At 39.2% G+C, this 27,110-nt stretch overlaps 1 protein-coding gene across 2 annotated transcripts in view; it reads left to right on the top strand.

Moving 5' to 3' along the window:
- The window catches only part of LOC108965755, a 162,806-nt gene that overhangs the window by 17,870 nt on the left and 117,826 nt on the right, over positions 1-27,110 (top strand). For both annotated transcript variants that reach the window (XM_018928358.1, XM_018928357.1), the window contains exon 2: positions 9,851-9,898. The gene's annotated coding sequence lies outside the window, so the exon portion shown is untranslated. The remainder of the gene's footprint in view (positions 1-9,850; positions 9,899-27,110) is intronic.

Below are 27,110 nucleotides of genomic sequence, written 5' to 3'. Positions count from 1 at the left end.
TTGATAGTACTAAAAAGCATCGAAAACCAAAGTGCGGGACTTTAAACCTAACCTAGTCCCATTTCATGTCTCGCCCACGGGACCACTGGACAAAGTATTACTTCATTGGAGAGAAGACAACATTTAAACATCTTCTATTGTATGGACTGACTGACGCCTAATCTGCTGTAAATATCTCAGTCTTGCCATAATTAGAGCTGACGCTTCGTTGACATTTTTCCATTTTGCAGAGGACTCGCACATAAGTGCTGTCAAATTTCCCACCGTGAGACTACCTCCAAGTGTGGTTTTCAGCTTTTCCCTTATACTTCAATATGTATCTCTGTGCAAGGTATGAATGTAATCATGAATTTTATGTCATTGTTTATGTTTTTCTTACTAACAATCATGTACTTCGTCTTGTTTATGTTAATACCTAGGCCATATTCGTCACTACGTAAGTTAACTCGTTTTACAAATTCTTATAATCTCATCAAGTTATCGGCTATAAATGTAGTGGCATCCGCATAGCGTACATTATTGATGAAAATACCATTTACTTTCACACCTTGATCAATAGTGGTAACCGATTCTCGAAATATTACCTCCAAATATACATACATGTGGGACCGACAGACGAACGCAAGACAACTAGAAGTGGACGTAACTTTTAACAACTATTAAATGCGACCTTGCAAACTTGACGGACAGATTGACGAAGAGACGAAGATGAGAAAAGAAACGGACAGTAACGCGTACTTCGAAAGAGGCAGTCATTTTATGGTCATCAAACCTAAAAGACCATCTAACATACTTTATAATAAATTTAATTTTAAATAAACCTAATTAAATAATTTTAAAATAAACCGAGTTTGATTTAATTCAAACCTACATACATACATATGTCTTACACCTCGTGAAATAGATATTTCTTCGGTTATGTCACCATTGGAATGTAGAATTGAAAAAATCTTTTGGATATTGGCGAGATTTTAAACAAAGTTAAAAATCTTTACTCAAGCGTCATATTTTTGTCGTTTATTAACTTTGAAATTTCAGCTGGAATCTCATTCTAATTTTTCATTGATTGTAAAACTCTCAATATTTCGGCTTTCGTAATATAATTGCCAGTTGGTTTGTGATGGAGATGAAGGTTATGGTTCAATCGATTATTATCCGATAAAATGATTTCAGTATATTTCTGCCATATACTTTTCTTTCTTATATATTCCAAGAGAGTTGTTTGCAGTAGTACAAATTATATCTTTTTTAAGTTGCTCCACATACTTTCTGCACTTCTTTATGAGATATCATTTAGTATATTCTGAACAGGGTATACTAAGTTTGTAACATCCAGAAGGAAGCGTTGGAGACCCTAAAAAGAATATATATATAAATGGTCAGTATGTTGAGCTGAGTCGATTTTGCTATGTCCGTCTGTCTGCATATATACGAACTAGTCCGTCAGTTTTTAAGACATCGTTTTGAAATTTTGCAAACGTCATTTTCTCTTCAAGAAGCTGCTCATTTGTCGGAACTGCCGATATCGGATCACTATAACATATAGCTGCCATACAAGCTGAGCGATCGGAATCAAGTTCTTGTATGGAAACTTTCCATTTGATAATGTATTTTCACAAAAGTTGGCACAGGTTATTTTCTAAGATAATAATGTAATATACGAAGAAATTATTCAGATTGGCTACTATAGCATGTAGCTACTATGCAAACTGAATGATCGGAATCAAGGGCTTGTATGGAAAACTTTTGCATTTGACAAGATATATTTATGAAATTTGATATAGATTATTTTCTAAGGCAACTATGTAATCTACGAAAAAATTGATCAGATCGGTTAACTATAGCATATAGCTGTCATACAAACCGAACGATCGGAATCAAGATCTTGTATGGAAAGCTTTCATATTTGTTGTGATATCTTCACGAAATTTGACAAGGATTACTGTTTAAGATAATAATATAATCTCCGAAAACATTGTTCAGATCGGATTACTATATCATATAGTTTTCACACAAACTGAACACATAGTTACTAAAATAAATGCACCTGTGAAGGGTATATTAGCTTCGGTGCAGCCGAAGTTAACGCTGTTGTTTCATTTACTTCACTTTCATTTCTCAACTTATCCAGACTTAGCTTTATTTTAGGCTTTCTTTTTTAATTAATTCTAGTCTAATACGCAATTTTGCCAGTAGTAAGTTGTGATCCGAAATTGCAAACACTCCTAGATATGTATTGAGCTTTTTTATTGAGAAGCAGAAGCGATTATTTATCAGGATGTAATCTATTTGATTTCTGAAGATTTCCATGTATAAAGTTTACTGGGAGGCAGGTTATATAATATGCTCGAAATTATAAATTTGTGTTCCTAAAAGAATTGAATTAGTCGATCTTCTCTCTTATTTCTATCACCTAAGCCTCCTTTGACCTTTTCTCTTCCTACTTTTGCATTAAAATCGGTTTGAATTATATTTACATCATATGCTTTTATTAATCGCATAAGTTCGTCTAGTTCATAGACTTGAATTATGTTATTCCGTCGAATATTATCCAATAACGAATGCAAACAATGTTGAACAAAAATAAAATGGCAGATTTCACTGCCCGCGCGTGGTCCATCAGAGAAGGGATCAACCGTTATATTTTAGCCAAAACTAAGAACTCTTGCTTACCAGATATAATAATTCAATTACCTTTTATGCTTTTTATGGATAGACCGTCAAGTTTTGGTACCACGTGGATTGCAGGAGTTCTCAGTCTAGTTTATGATTTAGCTGAGCACTCACAGCGGAAGTTAAGAATATGTTGCTTACTTCATACGAGTTTGCAGCGGCGGCAAGTATTGTTATGGGGCATTGCCCCGTTGGGATAGTTGTAATTCGATATATTATTTTCCCGGATCTATCATATTTTGGTACAATTGCTTTGCACATGCACATGGTTGTAGATTCCCATCTATTCTTTGCTATTTCTTAAAATTTTGCATTGAGCTCCCTCTTCATCCTTTCTATTAAGTACAGTATTGCCTCCGCCTCACACTTATATAGAGGGGCCAACTGCTTTTTCATTACCAAAAATATTCATATGGCAATGATTCTAAATTATGGACAAGTACGGGTTACCTGCCAGTGAGCTTGAAAGCCTTACTACCTTTTCTGACTGCGCTGGAATTAATCTTTCGATGACAGCAAAGCAACGCCGGCTGGCGGCTGTGTATTTGGTAGTTTTGTGTTCTCCCATAGTTACTCGGTAGAACTCGTCAGCCCTTCTCCAAGTGAAGTAATTCCGCTTGTAAGATGCTAGCTGAGTTTTGTAGATGAATGAAGAGGGAAATATCAGGATCCTCGGAATATACCCCCGTCTCAATTTGTTAGTAATTTATCGGCCAAATTTTCAAAGGTCAGAGAGAACTGCCTGCTTTCAGTGTTGAATGAAATATCTTCAGTGAGTTCGGGAATATAGCTTAAGTAATCAAATACTAACAAACCTTATGCTTTTTTTTAACTCACGCAAAAATGTAGTAGTTGGTACACACCAAAACCGTTCGTGCCACACCGTAAGCAACCATACGATATTTGGAAAAACTGCTCAATAAAAAGTAATAACAGCAATTACAATGCGAAATAGTAGAAGCAATGTAGTGAGACAAGTGATTATGGCAAAAGTTTCGTCATCAGGCACATAATAGGGAAGCGACGCAAAAATAATCGCTTACACAACGGCCTGATGCAGTGGCGATAAAAAGGCCGAAGTCTTGAAAAAATATAAACAAATAAGCGCTAGTATGTGCGCACAATGTAGCCTCCACCCGTTAAGGCATAAATATTTGTACAAATTTATTATTTTCAGGGGAAGGCTGGAAGGGAATGTACGTAATGAAATTGCGAGCTTTTTTATTACACCACCCGCCACATACACACACACAGTAAGTCGCAGTCATTACAACGCTCAGCCATGCTCCGATCCGCCTAGCACAAACAACAACAAAGAGACAAGGAAACTGTTTAAGTATTTGTAGCAGTAAAGACGAAGAAAACTCTACTGTAAGAAAACAGCGAAAACAGAAAAAGAATGCGAGCACAAGTAATTTGCGAAAGAGCATAAAATAAATTGAATTGTTCTCAGGCGCTGGCGAAATGTTTATATTCCTTGTCGCTTTGTGAGTATTCATGTGCGAAGGCATTCGTTCAAATGTGTATGTGTCTGTCTTTGTTGAAGAAGATACCCTCGCCCTTGTACAAACAAGAGAACAAATAACATCATATACATGTAGGAATATAGAGCCATCACAAACGGCAAAGGTTGCCATTTCACGCGCTCATACACACACACACACACACGCATATAAACGCACTGCGGTAAACTCACTCCGATTCACTAAATATTTATGCGACTTATTTGCGCTTGTATGCATTGACATCTGTCATCGATTCAGCCGCTACAATGCGTCCCGTGTATACCCGGGCGTATACGTAACGAACTGTGCGAATATGCTGCTCATACGCACCGCTGCAGTTTGATGAATCTCATCGACTGCTGACTACGAGAAAATGTCAAGTGTATTTACACAAACACATATAATGATGACAACTCGTTTGACTCGTTGTTGTAGTTTTGTATTGTGTGGCAGGGGAAAAGCTGCATATTCTTATAGTGTGTATGCAGCGTCACATGGGAATGGACGGCAACAACAGCAGTGGCGTTGGTGTTACTCCTTGGGACCATGCTCTGATTGCGTTGAGAGTATGTGCTGAACTCGTGTGGTTGATTTGCTTACTGTTAGTCGTATGGAGTGCTTTACAAACTGTTGAATTCAAATCCATGATTTCAATTTCAGTCACTTTCTCAATTGGACGAACCTGCTTAAAAAGAATGTAGTAATGCAGATATTTAGGACTTTCTAAAGCAGAAAGAAAATTTTAGATATCCAGAGAAAAAACATAAATATATTGGTCCAAAGTCCACAAAATGTATCATTATGCCACAGACATCTTTTTTTTCTGGAACTCCTTCAAAGCTAGTATATTCTCCTCCACCCGGACAACAACACCAGCCAGCACAGTATGTCAATGTCACCGTGACGACGGTTTTTTTTTTTTTTTTTTTTTTTTTTTTTTTTTTTTTTTTTTTTTTTTTTTTTTTTTTTTTTTTTTTTTTTTTTTTTTTTTGTTAATGACAGGAGATATTACCGATCCTGACGGCTTCGTTTTCAGGGGTACTAAGTTCAGAGATATCGGCACAGAGGCAGTTTCCTTTTTGGTGTTGTCGATGCCGGCTTTAAAAGATTTACGCGCGTAGTGAAAATCTGCCGAAAGTAAATTTTCCACTTCTAAGTGCACACTGATAAAGTCTAATTAGTTTATTAACGGGGAGCTATTCGAACCTTAGTCGAGCAATGGCCCACCTAATCCACAGTCATCGCATGGAGAATCAAGTTCGCCATCTCCAGATGCTACACTTCCCGCAGGCTGTGGAAGTGTCGCCTTCATAACTTTAATATGCTCTAAACATCGGCGAATACACCACTTTGGGATCGACAAGAGCCACCGCATCTTTTCATAGAATTTTCGAGCATTACCACTGTCATCAAGCTCTTCATACTCGGGCTTTTTTTTTGTTTTTTTTTTTTTGGTCTGCCTATGAGTCTCGCTTCCCTCTTCAGCTCTCGGTAAATATCCCATCTCTCATGTCTTGTGGTCGACCGAAATATTGCGAGATAAGCTGTCGGCTTTCTCTCCCCTGTGACGTGACAATCGTCATCGTACCAGCTGTTCTTTCGAACTTCACGAAAACCAATGGTTTCACCAGCAGCTGTAAGTAAGGAGCTTGCAGGGCAGTACCTTATACCGAGTTACTGATATGTGTTTTTAGAGAGCAGGAGAGCAAGTGGAGTAGAAAAGAATTTTGTTATCGGTTGTATAAACGTCGTACCTTCCTTGTGTTTGTCAACGGGCATGGTTTGCTGTACAGAGGCGGCGCCTACCTTCGCTACTATAAGATAATGATCCCAGTCGATTTTAGATTCTAGGAGCATACGAGTACAGACGTCAATATAGTCAGACGTATATATCGTCAGTCAATCACTATCGATTATGGTTTGAATTTGATGAGTTTCCTTGTGCTGAAATCCAGTACTACAAACAATCATATTTCAGTCCTTTGCGAAATCGTTTAGCCTCAACCCATTTGGAAAGGTTACACCATGGATTTATAAGTCGCCACGCACAGTTTTTACATCGTTGCGGGGATAGTTGTCATGAACGCGCTCCAGCCGCTTAAAAAATACATCTTTGGTCACATCGTCTTCTCATTGCTCGGAGTTTGGGCTCAACCAGTGTCATGTAGTCACAAGGGCCTACTCGTCTAAGTCCTCGTACCTTGAACGCCGGTGGTGTCAGCGTTTAATCCTACGAGGACATCAATCAGCTGGGCATCGGCACCTTCCCAATTTAGGGCCCGGATAATCCAGCTGCATGATCTTAAATTGTAATCTTTTACACGTTTGCAGGGATCGTCATCAAAAGAGTTGTTCTTTTGCATCCTTTTCTATGGGGAAGTGGCGGGCCCCAAATTCCGCGTACAGCCCTGAGGAGCGATGATTCGTCCTCTCATTTTAGCTTGCCTTCGAACGGGTGTTTTTTTGACTACCCTGAGGATATTTGGTCTAAGACTGGAAGTCTTGAGCTGTTTGAGCCTGTTTGAAAAAGAACCATTCCCAAGTGAATGGCGCTGTCCTCACTTCTGTGCACTTCTATAAATGACCCTATCCTCATCAGGACTTGGAGAGACAATATTAAGAGATTAGAAAGTAATCTATGTGAATTGGAAACTAGTACCAAATATTTAGCTGGTTCCAGGGATTAAGAATACAACTTACAATTTTCGGAAGTGAGTGAAAGGACCACATTTTAAATTTGCATAATTTCAGTAAATAGTTTCAAGGTGAGCCAATGCTTTCCTTGGGCTTACAAAAAGGTGGTGGTGCCAGTTTCCGGCACCCAAGCAAACTGTCTTGTAAAGTTGAATATTGAGTTTATGCAGGTAATGAAATCAATCCAGCACCTTAACCCTTATCTACACTCAACCTCAGTATTCGAGTGGGTTCCTGAAATTGATTCAATCCAGGCAGTTTATACTTTGAACAACAACATAATCCTAACATGCAATTGTTGTTAGTGGCCGTTCCGGGTATTGTTGCGAACGACACAATTGAATAATTCATGTGAAATAATTCCATATCATTGATGCAACAAATGTGCACGGTTACGTGCAATTTAACATGGCTTACATGCTGCAATCGGAAGCTTAGGCATTGATAGCACAAACATTGCGACTTCTCGCTATTTGCGTAGAAACGCCACTCTCATCCCTTACGGATCATCATAGCGTACACGGCTTGCATTACGTTATTGTCTTCATAAGCATATATTCGATTGATGCAACAGTGTTGCACATGCTGCACGTGCCACTACGTTCGACCGAACTCAACCAACGCATGCACAAATGCCATACAGCAGCAGCCTCCACTCAGCTTTCGTCAATCTGTACCTAAATTTGCTTTTTTACTATCGTAACGGTTTGCAGTGATTTCTAAGCAAAACGTAAACGAGCAGCGCGCATACCAAAAAAGGACAACGACTTGTTTGTATACAATATCCACACATACTACTCACATTCACACTCATATGTTGCTGAGCATATTCTCGATAAGATTTGCATATGTGCCAGCGCTGGCACTTACACACATGCACATTGCATTCACATATGTGTGTGTGTGAGTGATGTTTGGTATTCCGGGACAGCAGACATTAAATACGCAGCTGATTCCGGTATCTGTGTGTGTGTGTTAGTTTTCATGCGCTTTTTCAGCGCTAGCTTTTCTTTTTTAGCCAGTTGTTGTGAAGATGGCAACTGAAAGAATTCGAAAAACGTTTTATGACTTCGAAGTGGGCTATCAAAAATCCTGACGACTTAAATTGCTATCATTAAGGCAAATGTGCAGCGATTTGATTTCACCAAAAACGACTATTCGTTTCTTTTCAGTGTCATAAGTAGCTTAAGCGAATCGAAAATAGGAGAAACATAATGTTTAATTTGATTCGTAGGCAGTTCAATGAAGTTTAAGTTTTGAAATTATTTTTTAAACATGATTTTCATATCATAACAGTTATTTCACAATTTATTTCTGTTGAACTTTAATCAGTTTTCGAGATATCTTCAATAATGATACTGGTGATAACGTAACCGTCGATGGAGTTCGCCACTGCAACCGACTATCTAATGCCAGAAATTGAAGCTCGTGATCTCGGCGACATTTTTTTCAACAAGACGTTGCCAGTTCCGACACATGGTCAGCGAACATTTCCATGAGCAGATTATTTACGGTGGATTGACCACCAAGATTGTGTAATATCACACTGCTAGACTCTTTTCCGTGGGAATATGTAAAGTGTAAAGTCTATGCAGATCTTTATTGTGGTATGCTAAAATTTAATTTCAGAGGTTATTACATCGAGCCACCTATGAATATGACATTTTTTAACATGATAACTTAGAATTCCATGTGTATTTAAAATATCTCCCTTCCGCTTTTTTGCCTTTATACAATGATTTATGAAAAGTGTTACTGTGATCGGATTTAGTTCAAATATGCGGCGTTTCATTCGATAATCGGTTTCCATCTAGACGGCAACTTCATAATACCTCCCTCGTAGAAACCCCCCTCCTTATTTGCGAGGAACTCGGACAGTCATTTTTGAGTTCAACTTTACACCAACAAGGGCATTCGCCATGGACAGGAGCAGGTGGTAATCACTTGGCGCTATGTTCGGGCTATATGGTGATTGTGATAAAACCTCTCATCCGAGCTCTCGTAGCTACTGACGAGTCACACTTCAAGCGGTCCAGTTGTTCGCTGTAGATACCAAAAATAATCGTCTGGCCATGTGGGAGCAGCTCATAGTGGATGATTCCCTTCGAATCCCACCAAACAAACAGCAAAACCTTATTGCCCGTCAATCCCGGCTTGGTCACTGTTTGAGACGATTCACCGGCTTTCGACCACTAGCGTTTTCGCTTGATATTTTGGAGTTTTCGCCACCAGTCACCATGCGCTTCAAAAATAGGTCGAGTTCGTTCCACTTCAGCATATGACAGGCGTTGATTCGGTGCAGAAGGGTTTTTTTGCCTAAAATCATGCGGCACCCAAACATCAAGTTTTTATGTGTATCCAGCCTACTGCCGCTGGTTCAATATACTTTGGTGACTAACTCATATCTTCTGGGCGATGTCACGAGATGCCACATGCCGGTCTAACTTGAGGTTTTCCATGATTTGATCGGTATTCGTCGTCACAGATCTTCCGCTGGCTGGCTTATCAGTGGTGTTTTTTTTCACCCGCTCGGAATGGAAACCACTCCTCAGCAGTTCGAAGTGATAGACAGTCATCCCCCAAAACACCATTATTCTCATGGAATGTTTCTCTAGCGGATTTGCCTTTAACGAAGGAAAACTTTAAAATAGTAAGAATTTCGGCGTTAGTGAACTACATGCTTATTTCTATAACGGTTGGAGGCAATATCCAAACTAATCATGCATAGCGTCGTTTTGTAGGTTATGTCAAGACTCTTCAAAGATTTATAGTATTGCCAGATACGACCGTTGGAACGCTTTATACATAGCCGCGAAATTCAAAAGACAAACAGGCGGATCGGAGACAATCTAATATATATTCAAGAGAGTATTATCTTTAATTTTAGGAATAATTTTTCGTTTCATATTTAGCTCTTTCTATTCGTTTTCGTTCTATGATTTTGGAAAAATATTTTATGAAATTTTTAACTTTTACAGAGGTCGTCAGCAAAAAGCGTCCAAGCGGGATTTTATCACTGCTCTAAGGTAAGCTTTATAAATACATATGTTAATTTAAAAACAAATTATTTTGTACTACACTGAACAGTTTATATTAAATTTGCTACGTAGTTTGTAACACTCTGAAAGAAAAATCGTCACCGATATGATCAGCATGACGAGGTAAGTCGACTCTGATATGCCCGTCTTTCTGTCCGTCGGTATACACGCGAACTAGCCTTTCAGTTTTTGAGATATCGATCTAAAATTGTACCCACGTACTTTTCACTCCAAAATTTGTTCACTCGTCGATGTCACCGACATTATATAGTATTTAGCTGCTCTACAAAACTGAACGATCGAAATTTAGTCCTTGGATGTAAAGCTATTTTATTTGACGAGCTATCTTCACGAAATTTGGCACAGCTCATTGTCCAAAACAGCAGTATAATCTCCGAGAAAGTTGTTGTGATCAGACTGTTATAACATTTAGCTGCCATACAAACTGGACAATTTAAAATTAAGATCCTTTTTTTTTAATATTTTATGCTATGAAAAATATAGCAGGTAAGAGAAATATAGCTGCTATGCTAATATCTCAAGAATACTGTATCAGAAACCGCTTTTTAGTGATCAAAATCTTAAATGACTTAACTCAGAACTCACCGTTTCGTATCGGTGCTCATAACTTTAAAACTCTTTCACTCATACTTTTGCAATAAAATTTAATATTATTTCTGTACGTTACTGGACCTCGTACATCATAGACAAATATTCAAATTTATTAATGTTATAACCTAATGTATTAAAGGCGTTAACAAAGAGATTTTAACTATATAACCAAACTCCGGAACATATATGTTCCTCGATATTATCGGTTATCGGATATTAAGGAAATTCAACCGGTGACTTATTGTGAGTATGGTCATCTTCAGATAGTTTTCTATTCATTATTTTAATTTACGCTTTGTTTAATCGCAGATATCTCTATGATTTCGATATTTCTTTCCAAGGTTTGACATATGAAAGGGTTATACTGGCCGGCTGTTACTTTACACATGCAACCACTGGTAATATCAGATGGAAGTTCAGTTTAGTTTAAGCTAAAGTATTCGCCACACAGAACGTCAGCGAATTTGTGAAATGTAGGAACGACTTCATCTCAAGTCTAGTCGTTTGAACTGCTAAGCTCTTAGATATATAACACGTGTTCCAGAAGTACAGGAGGTTGGATCCCCTTTCAGCGGGCTTTTCAAGCAAGGAAACACACAAAAATCCAGGGGGTCACATCTGGGCTGTTGGACGACTGCGGAAGGGTTGGAAAGTCAGCTTTGGTTAGGTAGCTGCTTACAACAAAAGCGGTCAGAGCGGCGTAGGTATGGCGTTGTCGAGGTGCAACTTACAATCGGCTGCGATGTATTATCGGACTCGTTTGACTCTTCGTTTAAGCCTATTGAGAACTTTCAAGTAAAACTTGGCGTTGACGGTTTGACGGCTTTGACAAAAAAAAAAGACAATGAACATCGTTTTCACATTGGATGTGCTCATTCTTTCGGTCTTCCTCAGCGACCTCTTCCCAGCCCTCCAAAAAGGCCTGGTGCCACCGAAACACACCACTTCTTGCTAAAGCAATATCTGGGGAAGGAAGCATGCTTGATTATATCAAACATCTCTGTCGCAGATTAACCGAGTTTCACACAGAATTTAATCGCTTATCCTTGCTCTAATGAGCCCTGTATTTTCGGCTATTTGTCCTGACTCTTCAGGTGCTCAGAGACAACTGACCAACCACTCGAATCCAGACCAACCATCTACAGAGCCCAGTCGGTATGCGCACGCTTCGAAGTATAGTCGCGGCGGAAGACTGCCTTATTACTTTCCGGACAATCCCTGTATATGCAGCCGGATTCCAGCCGCCCCAATAGCTACTGCCTGCTTGCTTCTAAAACCATTTAACTGACATAATACCCTGTGAGATTATTGCCGCCTGCCTTTAGACGCGTATGCTTATCTTCTTCATGTTGTTCCGCTGCAGTTTTCCTTATCGGAAAGAGATACTCTATTATTTCGGAATCTTGTAAGGTTGAAGGAGATTTGAGATACTACTTATGCAAAAAATGTCAACAAAATTGCTTGCTAATTCCTGCCACTAAAACTTACTCGCTAAATATATATTAACAAAGAAATATATATACATAGCCACCATAATATATACATACATATATATATGGGTATATAGATAATATACCACATTTGCTCATGTACCAATGAAAACAACTGTTACTGGTTACCGTAGTAAGTATTTATTTGTGCTTAATAATGTTTTCGCTGCAGAATTTTAACAGAATACCCCGAGGTTATTGACATTCAGAAAGAAAATCCCAAACAAGGTAAGAGAGCCAGATGCCACGTTATCACCAGCGCCATCGTCAGTTGCGAAAACGTTGAACTTTTATTGAAAACCTTGCACGATTGAGTAAACAAACAATGATGCTAGTGACGACAGCATGCCGCCTAACACCACCCACAAGCCGCTGCAGAGTCTGCCACATCCCATGCGCAACAGTCTCTAATGACGACCACAGGCAAATCATCTAGAGACCACACGCACATATACACACACACACAATCGTCGTAAGACAGACGCCTGAAATTCGCAGAGATTACGGTGCACAACCACCTCGAAAACCATCAATGTCGACGTTTCTGCTGACTGGTCTAGCGCTGGGTCCGCCACTATGTTGTGAGTTCTCCGCAGACGATTGACATGTCTGGTGGCCATTAAACTTGGCAACAACTGCTAGATGTCCTAACATGTGCTAATGCGCGTATGGAGGAAGAATGTGAGAGTTCGCAGTTTGTGTGTCTGCCGCTTTGTAGAAGAGTGTGTTTGCTCAGACGGAAAGTTGCTGGGCTGGTAGCAGAGCTCTAGTAGTTTTCCATTGGTTTGTTTACCTGAATGCCCGAAAGGTAATAGAGAGCACACATGGCTTTCATCATAATATTTCGCCGCAATCGTTGACCTCTGTTTCCGCTTCGACGGCACTGCAGTCGGAGATATTGACGCGTTGCTATTTTTTTATTCTATTTCAGCGGCTGAGGTTAGGCAGACATCGTACAGTATGGGAATTTGAGAAACTCTACGTAGAAACGCATACCATAGATGCTGTGCAAACAAACAGACAAGTACACATGGGGTTAGTGTACTTTGAGGAATGTTTAAAGCACCCCAAACGTGTTTACACACCAGCGGCAAGTGCATGTGCCTGCACATATACATACTTATATACATATGTAAATATTACATACCTTTGCGTATGTTCCAAGGTAATTGACAAGTTCAGCTGGTTGATTGGTTCACAAGAGAGGCATCCGTAGGACATCAATAGGCCCTTTTTGGTCGCGGGTGGTAGCAAATTAAGCATTAATCAGCCACTCAATGGATTTGGAAAAATATGAATCTTCTCCAACTACCCAATGTGTCTTAAGTTGAAGCTTAAGTGGAAGCAAGGAAATAGTCGAAACGGTGGACGTTCCCAGCAAACCTGCTCCAAAGAAGGCGTAGACTGTACTATCGCCTATTAGGAAGAAAGCTTGCATCTAAGTATTGGCCTGATTCGACGCCGAATTTCAGCAAAAATATTATATTTCGTGAAGACCAAAGTACTTCTCCACCACAACAACGCATTGAATTAGACTCGCCCTATAATTTTGGTAAAATTGGCCGCTTCAGCCATCTTTTTGAAGTGAAATCAGAGGACGATCAGAGGGTTACATCCAGAAAATTTATTTTTTAGACAAAATTATGAAGTTTTAGAATTGCTGGGTTAAGTATATCGAGCTAAAAAGAAAAATTGTGTACATATTATTTTCCGCTTAAGCAGCTTCTCATTTGTCGGAACCGCCGATATCCAACCCCTCTAGCATATAGCTGTCATACAAGGTGACCGATAGGAGTCAAGTTCTTGTATGAAGCGCTTATTCATTTGACGAGATATCGTCAAGAAATTTAGCACGAGTTACCTTCCAAATATAACGGTGTAATTTGCGAAGAGTTTTCAAGATCGAACCACTATAGCATATAGCTATCATACAAATATAACAATCAAAACTATGCAGTTTAATGGAAAAATTTTAACTGGCAAGATATCTTAATGAAATTTTGACAAAGATCATTGATCAAGGGACCATTGCATCCTGTGAAAATAGATTAACTATAATATATATCTACCACACAAATAGTTTTTTTTTTTTTTTCTTTTGTATAGTATAGTTTCACCCAAAATGTAGTTGCTCCTTACGTCATTTCAGTTGCCCTGTGGCTCAGCAGATTCTGATCTTTCTATAGCTACAAACATTAAAGAGTTTTAGTCAAATATTTCTTCAAGTGTTAGTGAAACCTGAACATATCTTTGCCGCTCTCACATTGCTCTGATTTCTGATTCCAGCTGGCAGGGACTGGAGAAACTTTTTTAGGTTTCTCCATTGTATCCACATACAGAAACAGTTTTCCGTTTGTGCTGAAACCATTCCAAGCAGGAGCAAAACTAACATTGTATTTGAGTAATGTTATTAATTTAATTTTATTAATGCAAAATATGTTTTTCGAAAAAAAAAATACAGCAGCTTACCAACAACTATTAAAGCGATTAATTTCATTGTTTAAATAACAATGTGACACTTCACACACCTAACAAAGGCTGCCAGAAACTCTATCTTTTATTTGATTTGTAAAGCAGCTCCACCTTCAAATACTGGTGCACCAAGCATACCCAGGCACTAATTCCACAGTGCTATTCAAATATTTAGCCATATGGCCACACAATTATTTTTACTCTACTTGCTTACTGAAAATTTTTTTATTGTTTGTTTGTTCAGCTTAAACATTTCTGCGTTTGCCGCAAGAAAGTATTTACTTCAAGCAAATCGTGAGCGCTGTTATACTATAAAAGATTATCTTACGAAAAGGCATGGCGCTGCTTGAAATACTAAATTATAAAACTGTATACAGCTTCGGTATATTGACTAAAGTTGGACTTTATATAAAAAAAAATTAGTGTTTAAAGTACTCTACATGAACAACACATTCCAGTTTATACTGTTTCTAGGAGCTCTGTCGTGCTTCTGGTGCCAGCTGTATGCTCGGCTTTTTGGTACTGACTATTTTTTGCCGTAGCCGTGAACCTTTGATTAGCCTTATTTATTTATATTCACTCGAAGTAAATATTTGCGCATAATTTGTTCAAAATAAAACCCATTCATATAATCAATATTGACGAATGCAAATTTTTTCTGAACACCAAATAAATTTTTTCTATTTGAACAGCTTGTTTTCGTTTCGGTAAAAAATTCATAACATGGTATAAGTTCGAGAAATCAAATTTGAAAAAAAATGTGAGTAAACAAGACAGACATCAATGTCAGCTGCACCGAAGCTATAACAATCTTCACAAATGCATTTTTATAGCACAGTAGTGTATAAAAGGATCCCTATCCTGATTTTGATCGAACAGTTTTTATGACAGTTATACGCCAAAGTGATCAGATTTGAACAATGTGTTCGGAAATTGTAGCGATGCTTCGCATAATAAGTCATAATCCCTAATAACTTGAATAAATTTCTCGAATAATCTATAATAATCCATACTAAATTTCTTGAAGATACACAGTCAAATAAAAAAAAATTTACCTTACAAGCATTAGATTCCGATCGTTCAGTTTGCATGGAAGCTATGTACATGTATGCTAACCGGTTCAATTTTAACGTCGGATGTAGCGCTGATTCGAGCAAAAATTAATCCAAATTTCATGAAATCTTGTCATGTGGTTGATCAATAAATTTATAATGCAATCCCCGCTCCACTATTTAGGGTTTCCCAAAAATATGGACACAAAAGAGTTGCAAAGGTTATTCAATAAAGCAAGACAAGCACTAGCTTAGATAAAATTCATCGTTCAACCACACAGTGGACCATTTTATTGAGTTTCATTGACTTTGACTGTCAGACACAATTTACTTTAGCTACCAGGCACATTCGAAAACACCAGGCATCGCTTTGGGTGCGCTTTCACGCGTCGACAAAATTTTGGAATTAGTCACTACAGAAAATCTTCCGAAAACAGAGCTCACAGGGCAATTACTCAGCAAATTCGTCAACATACAGTCACTATAGAGAATAGAGATCGACGCCAAGAAACCACGTCTGTACTTTACATAACCAGTGGAGTAATTCGTCCATAAGTCACAACATTACTCAGGAAACTTCTATAAATGTCCATACGTCCCAATATTGCTCAGCAAACGTGTGTTCGATTTTCTTCACACTCTGACACATCACGTTCGTTCCAAAGCAAACAGGACTTTTTGAATCTAGCGCCCCCTGGTAGCGCCACCTATATGTCGACAGGTGCGTTAGAATCTGCTATCTTTATCGATTGTCCACTGAGAACTTCATGACATTTCATTGATAAAAAGTGAAGTTATTTCGTTCTAAGTGTGAGTATGTTTGTGTTGTCGGTGCGAAAATGGGTTTCGAACAAAGGGAGAATAATAAATTTTGTTTTAAAATTAGTAAAACTTTTATCGAAATATTTCAATAATTGGGACAAGTTTATGGCGATGATTGCCTATCCCATAGCAGAGGTAACGAGTGCGTGAATTCATTAAAAGTCAGCCGAAATGATCATTAAAGTTCAAGGAAATGGAATTGACCATCTCCAAAACATCGATTTACCCGATTTTGATCGTACATTTAGGCTTACGAAATGTGTGTGCACAATTTGTTCCGCACAAATTGACTGACGACCAAAAATTGATCAGAGTCCAACATTCGAAGGAAGATTATTTGACTAAAAATTTCATTTGAACCATTAACCACTCCCCGCATTCACCTGATATGGCACCGTGCGACTTCCTCATTTTCGGAAAAATGCGTTTGCCCATGAAAGGAAAGCATGATGCAGACGTAGAGGTCATTCAAAAGGCTCGCACCGGCATACTGGCGGCCATACCGCCCAACGAGCTAAAATACTCGTTCGAATGCTTTTGAACCCTGCAAAAAGCTGTATTGAAGCAGAAGGAGACTATTTTGAATAACATAAATTGATTTTGCCAAAAAAACCATTTGTTCTGTGTTTTTTTTAAGTCCTGTTTACTTTGGAACGATTCTCTGAGTTATTCCAAAGTTTGTTGCCATCAAATTCGGTGAAATGTCCCAATTATTGCTAATTTACAGAAGTTATGCCCATAAAGAAAAACTCATGTAAAAAACACCGAAACGCAAAAATTTTCACATGAACACACAAATGAATAATAAATAGTGGAAGCATTAAGCTCACTTAGTGAACAGCTGCAGAGTTCTCGCTTGATTGCCCGTTCAAAATATGTGTGGCATACTTTAGTACTTTTTATGTACTCGACTGAAGCTCTCTCTTTCGCTGTAGTTTAGCCAATAATATTATGTTCAAAGAGCTGTCATCTTACACAAATCACCTGTTAGGTACTGAGTTGAAAACAACTATCGTCCACTTAACCAAAAGAAGATACTTGCCGGGCGTTACGAACTTAACCGTTGCGAGTTAGAGATGGCTAATGAGGAAGCAGTTGCGGGTCTGATCATTGTCAAAGCTACAAAAGCACTCGTGGTGTACAATCGCCTGCATAGGAAATCTTGAGGCTGCACGCCAAGCATAGCAGTATTAAATGGTATACTAACGGCTCGAAAACAACAGAAGGCAATTGATGCAGATGTCGCACGACTAAGTATCTAACTTCACATACCTATGGAATGAATTGCAAGCTTATTTCAAGCAGAAGTCTTTGCTTTAAGTCGGTGTGTAGAGATAAACCTCCAAGACAGCTATCGAAATGAAAGTACCATTCATATTCAATGATAGTCAAGCGACGCTTAAAGCGATTCCAGCAAATATTGGCTGTTTAGCTTCTCAGTCCGCAACCAAGTGCATCTAATCTGGGTGGTGGGTCACAAGAGTATGCCGGTAATACACTGGCTGTCGAGCTTTCCTACGCTGCAGGTGCTACCAGGTTGGTAAGACCGTGTAAAGCGGTTAGACCCCATACCATGAAAGAGCTGCTACTTAGGGAGGAGAGAGTGGAAACGACTCACACAAATACGCCGGGAAAAGTTGTTGAGGAGTGGTTATAACCTAACTAGATTTAAAAGTGTAATCAAGCTCCGGAGATACAATTCGCGGCTCCTTGTGGCGTCAATATGCATTCAGGATCTCAAACTCGGCCTCTGAGAGCTTAAAAATTATAGTCCGATTGAGGCTTTTTCTGCAGATGATGGAGTCTACCTCGCAGACAGTGGTAATTATTGCTTGATTTATTACCGTAACGAAAAAAAAAAATTGAGAGCTGTGTAAAGTCTAAAGCTATGCGGATAATCCCTTCGATTCAGGTCTTGGAGCAAAACATCACTCGTGTCATTCGTCGGTTACCAGTCGAAATGCACGAACAAGTAATCGAAAAATAGTCTCAAAGGATAGCCCATCTGTGGCATAGCCGCGGCCAAGACTTGAAAGAGATAATCTTCAAAAAATAAACGCCAAAGAATGCCCTCTATAAAAGTAAGACCACTAAACTTCAACATATCTCCCTATCTCTTTAGTCGACGGGCGTGCTTGATGTTAGGCCAGTGCTTAACTCTAAATGGAATATGCAGCAACTGCAGCATATGCAAGTTATTCAAATATATTTCTTGTTTGCAATCGCATTTCTATTCGAATATTTGCCTTTCAAAAAATATTTCTGCTTGAGTGCTTTTATTTGACACCAGCACCAGCACCAACACCAAAACTAAAACTCTTACCAGTGAACTACTGTAAGCAAGAATTCTACTTCCTGGCGTTTGTCACATGCACCTCGGAACGATTGCTTTCGCTGATACTTTACCCCGCTTTCCGCCTTTGCGGGAAGATTTCTGCACAATTTGTCGACCTCAGCTAACAAACGCCTTGTAACCACTTGCAAAATTTCAAAACATTTTATTTATTCCATAATTTGGTTGCGCATACGCCAGCGCACACCGTACCACAGACAATCGGCTGCCCACCTTTAAGCATTTATGCAGCACAGAACATATGAAAATGACAGCTACGCAGCAATACAAATGCCACGCACGCTTCTAAGCTCGAGGTACTTTTGGGAAATGCGAAATAAATTTCCAGCGAACTCGCCGCCGTATGAGTGTGTACTAATCTATTCCCGTCGGAGCATTGCCGTGCTGGCAAACACATGTGCGCGCATGAGTGGCGGCTTTGGACCACTTCTCGATATCAAGAGTTTGTGTTGGCACAATTGCGATCCCTTTTCAATGAAAATAAAAGGAAATACTTATGAATGCATATTTTTCAGGCGCGCGCGTCTGTGGATGTTTGCGTGCGTGTTGTGCGAACTTCCATTTCTTGTCTTTTCATGTGTGGTTTTATGCAAAAATGTCGTCTTTGTAGCTGCGCACAGCAACACATACGTACCATCTGTTCCGGTCACACACGGGTTGCTCTTCTACATAAGCTCCGGCGTGAACGCAAATCATCTTTCTGCCAGTTGTGTGTGTGTGCAAGGCGCTGCTCCTTTGCTCCGCCGCTCGCTCGGCGCTTTTCATTTGTGTGCGCATATTCTTTATTACGGCTACTGTCATACCTTTCGCACATTACTCCACTGCCACTTGCAAATGCTTCGCACATAACGGCGCATTCAACTTGACGCTTTCTTTATTTCATTTTTGTTTTCTTTTTTTCCTTTTAACTGGGCTAACATTTAATTTACGGAATAACTTTTACTCCTTTCCTTCTTTAAGCGCAATTCTTAGTTGTATCGCATAGTAGTGTCGCCATATACAGTTATATTGCGACATCCACATATGCATGTAGTATATGAGGCAGCAAGTGTCACTTCATTTTCCTGCACAATGTCGAATGACAGCTCGAGTTATGAGTGTGCGAGCGGGCTTTGAAGTGTGCACCGAAGAGTGCCTCTTAGTTTACTTGAAACGCACTTCTTCACACCGTCTGACTGGCCAGGCAAGTTGCCGCTATTTTCCACATGATTTGTTCATATCTCAACCAAGGCGACGAGTGCTTTTGTCAGGCGGATAAAAGAAATCTCATCCAGCCCATTCAGTCCATTCAGCCAATTCACACGTCCTCGGTTTTTTCTAATTACTTTGGAGAAATGTGTACGCTGGTATAAAATGAGCCCGGAATACAGCGAAATGCTGTTTATTAAATATGAGATATGATTAGGTGTAGTCTAATACCAACATGCAGTTCCGTTAAAGTTGTGTAGCATTCTATCCTTAAAGCGTATGTCCCAGCGCATCGAAGTGTCATTAAACTGCGCGCTCATATTAAGATCCTCACTAGAGTGCTGAGAAGAAGAGAGAGTTTGCCGGTTGAGTTGTAAACATTGATTTCAATACAAAATGAGGAATAAGTGAAAACTAGAAGTGCTGCCACTCTGAGCTCAATTAGCGCTCCATGCGCCATTGTGACACACTATCATAAGACCTTATAATCTTGTTATGTCGTTTCAACTTTGCGCTCAAATCAGTTGGTGCTCTCTCAATGAAAATTCTTATGCATTTTGTCGATAGCCATTGAAGAATTGATTTGTTTCGTTTCGGTTCCAAGTATTCTGTGTCTGCTTTGTGATAGATCTGCACATTCTTACAGAAAGTTGAAAACAGTTTCCTTATTCCCCTTTTAGCTTGCAGCTGAGGCAAATACTGTTATAGAGCAGAACCCCATTTATAGTAGCGCGCTATTAGTCTGTCGATAATATTCCTGGACCTATGCTATAAGTTGTTAGTTCTAGTCTTATCAAAGCTTCTCTGATCTCGCTCCCAGCTGGCATGATATTAACTCCGCATCGGATTTGTCCCAAAAAAAAAGCTTCTAGCTTGGCCAAGTTGTCTGCTTTTTCGTTGGCAAAAATGTTTCTGGTACCGGCAGCACGAATAATGGATATGAAGTTGATCTCTAATTTCTGCAATTTTTGAATACGCTAGAACCAATAAGTGGCGTCAGCAAGAACAGCTGTATCGCCCGGCTGTCCGTACATATGGTTTCTTTGCATCTTTGTAATTATAGCTCACGCCTTCACTATACTTAGTACTTCCATTGGAAGATGCCAGCCACATTTGATTCACGGATAGAGAAAGAGAGAGAGATAGAGAGATATCAGAATCCTTGTAATATAACTTATCCCCCACTCTGAAGTCCATTTTGGACTAGTAGGTATAAATAAAAGTTATATGATCCCATCCTCCTATATCTCTTTTCCATTCCCGTTTAAAACTTATCCTCATCTGAAAGTGGCAATTGAAATATAATTCACGGAGGTTACATGTACATAGTCTCATTTACTTAAGTTTAGCTAGGTTAAAATGGCGCTGTGTCCCTAACCTTTTCGGTTCCAACCTGTATATTTATACTTATAGCTGAACTTGCTGTTACTTCCCAAGAAAAGACGTCTACAGGTAACTGATGCAGGAGTATATTGAGCGTATCAAACGCTCATGACTTAAAGGTATCTGTAACTCCTCCGCAGACTGCTTTCTGTATTGCTGTTAACTTCTTGATATTATACTGTTTCTTTGATGCTTTAATATTAGGATGAGATTAGTCATATACTTGGAGAAATATGTAATGAGAACATTTCAAAATTAAGTAACACAGACATTAAGGACAGTTTCTATCAGGACTAATGCTAAAGCTTATCGTATTCTTGTAAGCTTATTTAAACCAAGTAGTTATTCGTTCCGTTTTTTATTGAGAATATTGTTGAAAGTCAGAAATAATAAGATAATTTTGAACTTAATGTAATTTACGAATTAATAACTCTGAGTTTAATCGAATTGAAACAGCTTTAAAAAAAACGAAAACAGTTTCTTCATTATCTCGTTCTAAAAACTGTCCGGTTTCTATTGGAGTTACTAGGCAGTAACAGTATAAAAACACGATTAGATCAGGTAGTAGTGTTGATCCTATAACGATGGTTATCACTAAAATAGAAGTTCGCTCTTTGTGTTACACATAAACACCTAGCAGTGTATCACCAGATCTTAACAAATCAATGAAATGTTTTGAGCTTACCAAAAAATTGTTAAACCCTTAATTTCAATCTCAGCCACTTCGCTGGCTTGGCCGCAGGTGTGTCTACCGAACCATTTAAATATTAGTCTAGCCGGGAAATAGAGGAGAAAGTAACAAGATGATTCCACAACGTCTCCTCCAGACAACAATATATGAGGCCACCAGGGGCACGCTTGCAGAAATCCAGACGCTGCAACTAATTTTCGACGGTTTTCAAGCATAAATCGGCCGATACTGCTGCAATTTCTCGTTCGATGTTCATACGAAGTTCATGAATCGTCGCTGGCTTGTGGGCATAGAATAAAGACTTGACGCAGCCCCATAGAATATAGCCTAACGGCGCCAATCGCACAACCGAGGCGGCCAATTGACTGAGCCATTTCATGAGATAACACGTTCACCAAACTTGTTATTCAATAAATCGATTATGACATTGGCTGTTTGGCTTGTGGCGGCATTCCCTTTGGGACCACATATTATCCAAGTTCATATCATTCAATTCGGGCAAAAAATGTTCGATTATTAGCGCGCTAGCGATTCCCATTCACAGAAACGTGGAGGTCTTGCTCATCACGGAAGAAGTGAACGCACGAAAAGATAATTTTTTCGGGATGCAATGGTGACTCATGGAGTACGTGTGGATTGCTGCCTGCCATTCATCCATAAATGAGCCAAAAAAAAAATTGGACGTAGCGCGTTTAAAGTTGAGGCCTGGATTCGTTGTTGGATCGTATATATTTCCATGATGAAATGGCAACCTTACTGAAGAGAAATATCAAAAAAACTTGGAAAAATATAACGTTCCTAAAACAACACGTTATTTAGCCACACAGTTCATATGTGAACCGATAGAACAGTGTCCAGTTAGAACACCTACAATTGAAGCGAGATTGAATTTGCTAATAACAACTGGTTTGGAGGACCTCTTACGAATCACTCTGAACCGGAAGTATTTCACGGTAGCAAAAGTTCTGGTTTTTGACCAGCGGGATCATTGGAAGACCATAGGTCCAGTGCTAAAATACAAGAGAGCATAGGAAAACCAATTCGCTTCTACAGATGATTTTAAAGACTTCCAAAACCCAGGGCGGGTTTTCACCCAATTTGATCACAAATATACACCGTTATAAGAAAAACACACTCGCTCAATTTTATTGAGCTAACTCACATATTGACCGATATGAGCAAAACAGGAATTTCGAAAATCTTTATGACTATTAAGTATATGGCGGCAAAGAGAAGTAAATGAGCTCAAAGGCGATTTTATAGAACGAAAGTCGACCAGCTGTTATGTACGTATGCCGGCTGACGGCACTTTTTGCTTATTCACCTCAAATGTAAACTTTCCTCAGATTTAATTTAAAATCATTTAACAAAGCTCTACTGTCGGCGAATTCCCCAATGGAAAAATCAACAACTTCACTTGCATAATGCTCGACGATGTTTTCCTGCTTACGCCAAACATTAAGGCCATATCATGATCCGGGCGGTCGCCGCCATTTCCTTGTTTTTTCGTTGATTTTTGCATTTTTCAAAGACGGAAGCATTTTTCAGCACTTTAAATAATTACAAAAATAAAAATAAAAACATGGAAATTCAGCAGGATAATAAAAGGCATTTGCATGAATATTGCAGCCAAAAAAGTGGCGCGTATAAAAATATGAAAATACATAAAAAAAAAGAGATGCCAGCCACGCGCAAAACAATAATGCCAACAAGAAAGGCGAGAGCACAAACAACGTCAGCAACAATGAAAGCTACAACGTCAGCAGCGATTTCTGTTAAAAATTAAATAATGGCAAAAAAGCAGTCACAACAACAATGCGTAAAGGAACGTATACACACACACATATACACATTGCAAATAGCATATAAAAAATGGCACACAAAAAAGCCACAACAAACACATAAATCTCTATTCATTACGTACAGCATAACGGCACAAACAACAAACAATACCGACTGGGCAGCCTCCATCCTGCCGGCCTCTAAAGGCAACATTCCTAAATTTGAATGGAAAACGGTTGCGGCGGCGGCGATGGCGGAGTGGGAGCCATGGCAAGTGGCGCACTAAAACAACAACTAAAGCGAATAATAAACAAACAAATAAAATGGAGCACCCGCACACACTGACAACGCCGACAGTCATAGCAGCAGCAGCAGCAGCGGCAGCGGCAGCAGTAGCAGTAAAATAGCTTCTAAATCCGCGTTGCTATAAAAAATGCTGCAAATAATAATAATAATAACTGTAAAAAGTATTATCATATATTACCTGTTTCTGTGTTATGTAAGCGGGTCTCTATGCGGTTGGCAACGTAACACACACACACACACATAGATAACTCTGAAGTTATGCAACGGTGTTTTATGCAGTTGCAAGTACAAAGGAGAGAGGTGGCGTGGTGGCGAGGCAACTCCCGTGTCTCGACACAATTCAAGCTGTCGCTGGGCACAACTTCCGCTAACTGTTGTCGCCTTTATAAATGGAGCGCAACGCGCAACGCTTGCAGGAGCCGCCATTGCCATCGCCATCGCCACAGCCACAGCCACCACAACTGCCAGCGTTACAGCATCAAGAACCGCAGCGGCAGTTGACTGTAAATTTCAGACTTGTGGCGACGTTTCACAGATATTCGCGGTTGACTCATTGCTTTGTCGTTTGACTGCACTCGACAGAAGCTGAGGCAGCGCGGAAGCCGCCGGCATACACGTGGCCCAGAAAAACCGACATTCTTATGTGGTTGCGCCGAACAAGAATGCGCTTCATTCGCTGTACGTCTTTAAACTAAATCATAGACAAATTGCGCAATGTTTTATGTCGTTGAATGCCAGTTAGCAAGAAAAAATTTAAGACTACTCGTGCGACCGCCACGACCAAAGGAGTCGCGTACAGTTCTTCTAGCATCGGATCAGTTATGAAATACTGCTCATTATAGTGCATTAAGTATTCGGAAATTATATTAATAATTCAGCAAGTTTATCCGAAACATGGATATAAAGATTTCCGTATCACAGATTGCTCCAAATATTCGTCAAATTTCATCTACGGCTTTTAGAAAACAAACGAGAAGTGAAAGGGTAAAGAAAAAACCTTCGACGGACAGTAACTCAGTGYCTATGATTCTTGTACAAAATTATCACTCTAATATATGATTATCCTATCGTAATCTATCTGAGTATGCTATAGTTAGAGTTAAAATTGCTAAGAGGAGATCTGGACTATCGCTTCCGACATGTGTTCTTCATCTTTACTAATTTAGACACGCTTACGCAGTCGTTCTTCCTTTTCGCTGATTGGCGCCAATTAGAGATTCAATGCGAAACCAGGTTCTTCTCTACCTGGTCTTTCCAACGGAGTAGAGGCCTCCTCTTCTCTGCTTCCTCCAGCAGTTACTACGTCGAATACTTTCAGGGCTGGAGCGTTTTATACCCTCGGATGACCTGACGAATTCAGCGTAGCCGCTGTCTCATAAATCGCTGAACTATGTCAATGACACCAGATATCTCGTACAGCTCATTTTTTCTACGACAGCGGTATTCGCCACAATCAATGCGCAAATGCCCATAAATAATCCGCAGAACCTTTCTCTCGATAACTCCGACTCGTCAAATGTTGTCATCGTCCATACCTCTGCATCATATAGCAGGACGGTAATAGTTAGTGACTTTGGTTTTTGTTCGTCCAGAGAGGACTTTATTCTCAATTGTCTACCGAGTCCGAAAGAAAAAAGTTTGATTTCGATGCTGACATTGTTGTTAATTTTAATATGTTTCTGAGATAGACGAAACTGTCTACGACTTCGAAGTTATGACTGTCAACAGTGACGAGAATTCGACGACTGTTTGTTTGATGACGAGAGATTCGTTTTGCTCTCGTTCGGTAGCAGACCCATTTACTTCGCTTCTTTGTCCAACCTGGAGAAAGCAGAACTAACTGCTCGGGTGTTAAGACCAATGATATTGATGTCATTGCCGTAAGCCAGCAGTTGTACTCTCTTATACAAAATTGTACCTTCTCGATTCAGATCTGGAGCTCTAATTATTTTCTACAGGAATTCAGGACATGGGAAGCCAAGTATCGTCTTCCAACTTTAGCCCGCCTTAAAACAGGTGTTTTTTGACTACCCAGAATCCAAGGCCGGATGTCATAAGCTGCTTGAGCTATATGTAAAAAAAAATCGTTTCTGACCACTCCTACGTGGAACGCTCAAAAAAACTTTCTTTGGAGCTCCTTTACACACGGCTCCATCTTCGGTCGATAGCCCATACCTTAGAAATTTCATATATGTATATGTTGGTAAGGAGAGGCTTCATAGAAGCCGGTGTAAAAATTGAACAATTGGCGTGGACCAACTAATTTCACATCAAATCTTACGTCTCAAGAAATACTGAACCAATTTCAATAAAACTCCGTACATATCATTATAGTGGCATAACTATCTTGCAGTGTAAAAATTTGCGAAATACAATCACGCCTTATTTCCATATAAACGAATTTTAAATTCTATTTATTTATTTAATATTTTCGTATCCTAATCAAACACCAATGTCGGAGAAATACTTTTTACAAATAGTGAGCTTAAGGTATGACTTCTCGAACTTCTCAAAATGGCAGAAATCGGTCGAAACTATCCAAGCCCTAAAATACCGAAAATATTGATCTGAGCGTAGTATATGACTGATTTTTCCCGAAAATAGCAGTCGATCTCTAAGCTAACAATGAAGCTTTACTGGTTATAATGTGTGCTGGTACCAAAAATTCGTAAGATCGTATCATTCGTTCCTTTAGCAGTATACTAGTGAAGGAAGGAAGTGAAGGAAGTTTTAAATTTCGGTTGACTTTTTACCTTATATAGAAGTGAATATGACAGCTATCTTAATAAAACTCAATAAGAATATTTTTCTGGTAAAAATATGTTTTTATGTTAAAAATGGATAAAATCTTTCTAATACTTTCACGGTAAATGGTGGACCTAATATGAATACTATCGAACTACGGGTTGACTTCATGCCGCATATCTCGTTCAATGTGTAAGTCGAGTGTCAGACTAATTTATACATATATTGAGCAAAGTCTGTGATCATACTGTGGGGCATGAACAAAATTCATCAACAATTCGACATCGGTAAGGCGAACCTTACA

This window comes from Bactrocera latifrons, unplaced genomic scaffold (genome assembly GCF_001853355.1).
Source record: "Bactrocera latifrons isolate USDA-ARS-PBARC rearing strain unplaced genomic scaffold, ASM185335v1 scaffold_147, whole genome shotgun sequence".
NCBI lineage: Eukaryota > Metazoa > Arthropoda > Insecta > Diptera > Tephritidae > Bactrocera > Bactrocera latifrons.
This window is presented reverse-complemented; position numbering and strand designations above follow the sequence as displayed.